The sequence below is a fragment of the Magnolia sinica genome, chromosome 7, assembly GCF_029962835.1.
Source record: "Magnolia sinica isolate HGM2019 chromosome 7, MsV1, whole genome shotgun sequence".
NCBI lineage: Eukaryota > Viridiplantae > Streptophyta > Magnoliopsida > Magnoliales > Magnoliaceae > Magnolia > Magnolia sinica.
In genome coordinates, this window is record NC_080579.1 from 71,030,164 (window position 1) to 71,037,628 (window position 7,465).

The window sequence follows — 7,465 nt, forward strand, 5'->3', positions numbered from 1 at the left end:
GCACGATCATGGTGGGCCATTGATGGATCAACGGAGGGCCCTACGTAATGAGAAAATAGAGACTCTTTCTCTGTTTAAAGAAAGTTGGTCAAACTGATTCTGACCAAATGAAGTGGTCCAGTGCACGTGGAGTGCACTGTGCACTGTGCACTGGTGTTGCCAATGGGGTCCCATTCCAATGTTTCTAAGAAATCTGCGCCGTCCATCTGCTGTATTATCGAATTTAAGGGGTTGAGACCAAAGTTGAAGCATATCCAAAGATCTAGCGGGCCCCAAATCAAGATTTCATGGGCTGATATGTCAGTTTAGCCACTTCCACAGGGATCCGAGAGCTAAAATTGGACGTGTATGGTTAATTTATGGTCCTCAGGCCATATATACAGTTTCAAGCTAATCGGATGGCGGGAACCATGTGATCTTGAATTCTGGATGACTTTCAGGCCACTTGAACTTCAGTTTCTCGATTTTTTTGGATCTTTAACGTGTAAATTCATCGATCTTGCTCCCCTAAAGTCCGTCCCTTGCCTTGGTTACTTCATAGCGTCAAATCCATGCTTTTAGTACCCTTTTTCAGTCCACGCTCGTAAATACACCTTGCATCACAAACACGATTAAAATGGGGCGTTAAACAGTATCATGTTCGTAAAAGCAGGTAATAACTGGGGTTTAATATGCAATATTCGACCCTCAACACAACCCCCAACTAGCACTTTCCTAGTCTCGAGCAAAGTATGCAAAAAATAATTTCAGAAATAAAAGATAATTCCTGTAAACCCTAGTGACTTGTGAAAAAATAGTCAGGATGTGAGAATTCTAAGATTCATGATTGGTGATCAATATTTTCTCCTGGAATCAAGCTCACGGTAAACTTCATACTCATGTTCAAAATTTTAATCCATTAATTAGAACAATTCTAAACATTGAGTTCCATGAGTGTATAGTGTAATCTCGGCTTATCACTATTAAGAGATCCAATTGTATGTCAATTTCATGATATCAATGGTAACCAACAAAGGAATTCATGACAACCAAAACCTAAACCAACACTTTCTTTACAGATCAACTTTTCATTCTACCAGCCTTTGATTTTTCCATGAACAGTAACGCCAAGGAGGGGAATCAAATCCTCACCTATAGGGAGCAAACCTACGGTGAAAATTAGTTGCCTAACTTTTTCCAAATGTCAACCATGGGGAATCGAATCTACACCTATGGGGAGTAAACCTATGGTGAAGTTCGATCGCCCAACCCTTTCCTCAGGCAGCTATCTTGTAGCTGGGTATTTCCTTTTTCTTTCATTCTTCTTATTGAACATGATGGACAAATTCCCTAGGTTGGTTCCTTCCATGCTTAATGATCACCAAGTTACAATTCAATATTGAACTGAAACCTTAATGTGTAAGCAAGATGTGTCCTGCGAAATCATGACTCAATCAATGTTTAAAACTTCTAATCATGGGTTCACAATTCAAACTTAACTATGAAATCTAACAGATGGCTGAATCTAAGAGTCATAAATTACTAACATTCTGTATCTTGTAATTCTAAAATCATGACTATCCTTCAAAATCACTTCGAATTCATAAGAAATTCCAGAAAAATTTTCAAAAATTTTCACAATTTTTTGCTCAAGACCAAGAAAATACTGATTAGGTAACCTAATCTCCCACCCCCAACCTAAAATCTACATTGTCCTCAATGTAAAAGATATAAGCATGCAATGCACATGAGACAATGAAATTGAAAGAGAAGTTTTGTTAGTCCTCAAGCAAAAAAAATAACAAAAATAAAATCCTACCTACACTACTTTTGCAAGTACTTTTAATTGCATTTAGTGTATGCAACAAGCCTTTAAACCCCTAGGTTGCCCCTAGTGGATGAGTTGTAGCCTTGTGAGGGTTTGTAGCAATGTTACTAACAAACATTGAACTAACTAACTAGGAAAATGAAATGAAATGAAAGGTTGGGTTGCCTCCCAAGAGCACTAAGTTTAACGTCTTCAGCCAAACAAGTAATGAAAGCAACCATGGACTATGAATTAATCAATCTTGATAACTTGGGTCCTCCAAATAAATTTTCTCAACATCTTGATTAACCAAATCCTCTAAATATGGTTTCAGCCGTTAACCATTTACTTTGAAAATATTACTGTCCTTTAGATTTTGAATCTCAACTGCTCCATGAGGAAATACTTTTACTACCTGATAAGGACTATACCATCGCAAATGTAGTTTTCTAGGAAAGAAGCGTAACCTGGAATTATACAATAATACTTTCTGGTCCGGTTCAAATGTCTTGCGAAGAATTGATTTGTCATGAAAAAATTTTGTCTGTTCTTTATAAATTTTTGCATTCTCATATGCCTCATTTTGAATTTCTTCTAACTCATTGAGTTGAAGTTTACGGTGCGATCCAACCTTGTTTAAGTCAAAATTAAAGGTTTTAATGGCCCAATAAGCATGATGTTCTAATTCCACAGGCAAATGACATGCTTTCCCAAAGACAAGCCTATAGGAGGACATTCCAATCGGGGTTTTGAAAGCTGTACGATATGCCCAAGGAGCATCATTCAAATGTTGCGACCAATCCTTACGATTAGGGTGAACTGCTTTCTCTAAAATTTGTTTAATCTCCCGATTTGAAACCTCTACTTAACCACTTGTTTGTGGATGGTATGGCGTTGCAACTTTATGGGTGATGGAATATTTCTTCATTAAAGATTCAAATGGTTTATTGCAAAAATGAGTACCCCCATCACTTATAATTGCTTGAGGAGTACCAAAATGAAAAAATATATTTTCTTTCAAAAAGCGGACGACAACTTTTTGATCATTCGTTTTACATGGCACTGCTTCAATCCATTTAGAGACATAGTCGACGGCCACAAGGATATACATATAACCGAATGACGGGGGAAATGGACCCATGAAGTCAATACTCCAAACATCAAATATTTCAACAATGAGAATATTGGTAAGTGACATCATGTTCCTGCGGGAAATATTACCCGTACGTTGGCATCTATCACATGTAGAACAAAAGGCGTGGGTGTCTTGAAAAAGTGTAGGCCAATAAAATCCACTTTGTAAAACTTTTGCAGCTATTTTCTTTGAACCAAAATGACCACCATATGCATGGTCATGACAAAAGGAGATTATACTATGAAACTCACTCTTAGGTACATATCTCCTAATAACATGGTCAGGACAAAGTTTGAATAAGTATGGGTCATCCCAAAAGAAATGTTTAACCTCAGCAAGAAATTTGGATTTATCCTGTTTAGTCCAATGAGAAGGAAATTGACTTCTAACAAGATAATTTACAATATCCGCATACTAAGGTAATTGAGAAATAACTAAAAGTTGTTCATCAGGGAAAGACTCGTTCATTGGCAAAGGATCCACTGTGGACTCTAAGACAAGTCTAGACAAGTGGTCGGCTACCACATTTTTGGAACCCTTTTTATCTCGAATTTCAATGTTGAATTCTTATAGCAAGAGAATCCAATGAATCAATCGAGGTTTAACATCTTTTTTAGAAAGAAGATATTTCAATGCTGCATGATCTGAGAACACTATAAGCTTTGATCCTATGAGATATGACCTGAATTTGTCTAGAGCAAATACCACTGCCAACAATTCTTTTTCAGTGGTAGAGTAGTTAAGTTAAGCATCATTTAGGGTCCTACTAGCATAATAAATGACATGAGGCATTTTGTTCAATGTTTGTCCTAAGACGGCTCCAACAGCATAATCAGAAGCATCACACATAAGCTCAAAAGGTAAACTCCAATTAGGTGGTTGGATGATTAGAGTAGAAGTTAATAAATGCTTTAACTTATCAAAAGCTTTTCGACAATCATCATTAAGGACAAATGCAACATCTTTAGCTAATAAATTGCATAAGGGTCGAGAAATTTTGCTAAAATCCTTAATGAATCTCCTATAGAATCCCGCATGCCCTAAGAACGATCTAATCTCCTTCACCGTTCTGGGTGGTGGAAAACTATAAATTAAATTAATCTTGGCTTTATCAACTTCAATGCCTTTACTTGAAATAACATGCCCAAGTACAATCCCTTTTTGAACCATAAAATGGCACTTTTTTCAATTTAATACCAGGTTCATTTTTTTACATCTTTCTAAGACAAGAGATAGATGGTATAAACATTCATCAAATGAAGAGCCAAAAATTGAAAAATCATCCATGAAAACCTCGAGGAAATGCTCAACCATGTCTGAAAAAATACTCATCATGCATCGTTGAAAGGTAGCAGGCGCATTACACAACCCAAATGGCATACGCCGATAGGCATATGTACCAAAAGGACATGTAAATGTGGTTTTTTCTTGATTCTCGGGAGTAATGGGAATCTGATTATACCTGGAATAGCCATCCAGGAAACAATAGTATCTACGCCCTGCCAATCTCTCAAGCATCTGGTCTATGAAATGAAGAGGAAAGTGATCCTTCCTTGTGACCAGGTTCAGTTTACGGTAATTAATACAAACTCGCCAACCCGTGGTCATGCAGGTTGACACTAACTCATTATCATCAATTTTTTCACCGTAATCCCAGACTTTTTGGGAACAACTTAAATTGGGTTGACCCATGTGCTATCTAAAATGGGGTAAATGATACCAACATCTAACAATTTAAGCACCTCCATGCGAACGACCTCTTTCATGTTAGGGTTAAGCCTCCTTTGCATTTCACACGACGTTTTTGCATTTTCTTTAAGATGAATACGATGCATACACACAGTGGGGCTTATTCCCTTTATGTTCGCTATTGTCCACCCAATAGTTGCCTTATATTCTCTAAGAACATTGAGCAACTTACCCTCTTGTTCCTTATCAAGGTTAGAAGCTATGATGACAGGAAGGGTCTCAGAAGGACCTAAAAATGCATACTTAAGAGTTTCAGGTAATTGTTTAAGGTCAAGTTCGGGTGGTTTCTCAATAGACGGGACCAGTTTAGACTCAGATGGTGGAAGAAGTTCCACTTTAGCTTTCCATTTTGTAGTATCCATTATAGGATTAGAGTTAAGTAATGCATTGACTTCTTAGATGAAACTTCCTATGTCAAAATCTATGCCAAAATGTGCTAAACAAGTCTTAAGAGCATCTTCGAAAGATTTAAGGAAAGATTCATGCACTAGACTCTCAATCATGTTCACTTCAAATATATCATCTGAGTCTGACGGTTGTTGTCCAGCATTGAAAATATTGAGTTTAATATTCATGTTACCAAAAGACAACTTCATAACTTCGTTCCTGCAATTTATGATAGCATTGGATGTGGCTAAGAATGAATGTCCTAGGATAACCGGGATTTGACTAGTAGGATTCTGGACAGGCTGAGTATCTAAAATGATGAAATCCACTGGAAAATAAAACTTATCAACCTGGATTAGCACATCCTCAATAACACCATGGGGCACCTTGACAGATCTATCATCTAGTTGTAGTGTTATTTTGGTTGATTTCAGCTCACCAAGTCCTAGTTGCTCACATACAGAATATGGCAACAAATTAACGCTCGCCCCCAAATCAAGCAATGCCTTCTCAATCCTATGATCTCCTATGACACAAGAAATGATGGGAGCTCCCGAATCCCTAAATTTAGGAGGGGTGTTGTGTTGAATCATGGAGCTGAGTTGCTCCGCAAGGAAGACCTTCTTGTGAACATTCAGCTTATGCTTTTGAGTGCATAAATCTTTAAGAAACTTAGCATAAGCAGGGACCTGCTTGATAGCATCAAGCAATGAAATATTAATTTGCACTTGCTTAAACATGTTCAATATATCATTAAAGTTGTTTCCTTGCTTAAGTAGTGCCAGACGTTGAGGAAAAGGTGCTTTAGGCACATAGGATGGCACATGAGTGGTTCCTGGAGAGTCAGAGTGCTTTTGGACTTTGGACGCACTAGTATATCTCTCAGCTTCATTTTGGTCTTCTGATTTGGAATTTGATTCTTCCCTAGGTATCTCTACTTTGTTCTCGATCTGTTCTCGATATTGTTCTTGGTTTAAATTAGAGCCAATCTCATACTGTCCTTTTGGATTTACCACAGGTTGGCTAGGGAACTTGCCCTTCTCTCTCTCACTCAATGTGGTAGCAAGTTGACCCAACTGTACTTCTAGCTTGGCAATGGATTGCACATTTACATGTAAGTTTTGCTGGTTAGCTTATAAAATTTGTTGGGTGTCTTTTTGAAATTGAAGAGAACTCTACATAAAAAGATTGAGTGTATCTTCAAGAGATGGTTTCCTTGATTGTGAAGGAAGTTTTTGATATTGCGGAAACTGTTGAAGTTGTTGACAGCCAACTTGGGGGTACGGTTGCATTGGAGGATTTTCAGATGGTCCTCCTTGTTGTGGTCCTTTTGCCCAAGAAAAATTTGGATGTCTAGCCCATGTTACATTATAGTTGGTCAAGTTCAGGTGGGATACACGGATCATTCCCATTTCTCCGAAAAGTGTTCATAGCATGCACTTGTTCAGAGAGAAATTTTGGAAATGCTGCACCAGATGGACAAGACTGCGTAGGATGGGCGGGACTGAAACATATGGCACATAACTCGATTTGAGTTGTTTTTGGAGGCCCATTATTTAACATCAAAGCATCAACTTTCTTTGTCAGGCTATCAATCTTGGCATAAAGATCTGGCGTGACTCCTATCTCATATATACCACCTTTCTTCTATGGTTGGGGACTTCTTCACCTCTATTTGAATAGTCCCATTGCTGGGAATTTTCACACAAGGTTTCAAAGAAATTCCAAGCTTCGACATCACTTTTGGTCATAAATGACCCTCCATTGGTGGCATCAACCATGCGACGGTTTTGGGGTGTCAAATCGTCATAGAAGTATTGAACCTGCTGCCACTTCTTAAAATCATGGTGTGGACATTTAAGATGCAAGTCCTTCCATCTTTCCCAACATTCGTGAAAGTGCTCACCCTCTTTTTGTGTGAAATCAGTAATTTCTCTGCGAAGAGCATTTGTTTTGTGAACAGGGAGGAACTTATTTAAGAACTTTTTAAACAGTTGGTCCCATGTAGTGATCGACCCAACTTTTAGAGAATTCAACCATGCTTTCGCCTTATCCTTCAAAGAAAAAGGAATAAGGCGTAAACAGATCGAATCATTTGAAAAGTTTTGGAACCTAAAGGTAGAGCAAATGTCTAGGAATTCTTTCACATGATGATATGGATCGTCCTTATCTAAACTATAGAAGGAGAGCATCAATTGTATGACCCTAGGTTTAAGTTCAAAGTGTGCTGCCGTGGTGGCTGGCAACACTATGCATGAAGGTGCATTAAATTGGACAGGAGCTGAATAATCTCTAAGAGCTTTAATTCCATTCTTGTCCACCATTTCAAATAGAATGTTTCTCAATCTTCTACGAAATGTTCTTTCTATTTCAGGATCAAAAGGTGCTAGTTCTATGTTCAGAAATCT

The 7,465-nt window shown here is 37.9% G+C and overlaps 1 non-coding gene across 1 annotated transcript; it reads left to right on the forward strand.

Annotated features, from left to right (window-relative positions):
* The first annotated feature begins 6,896 nt into the window (after positions 1–6,896).
* LOC131252413 (small nucleolar RNA R71) lies at positions 6,897–7,003 on the forward strand. Its single transcript, XR_009174435.1, has one exon. It is a non-coding gene; the product is annotated as a small nucleolar RNA R71 (small nucleolar RNA).
* The last annotated feature ends 462 nt before the right edge of the window (positions 7,004–7,465 follow it).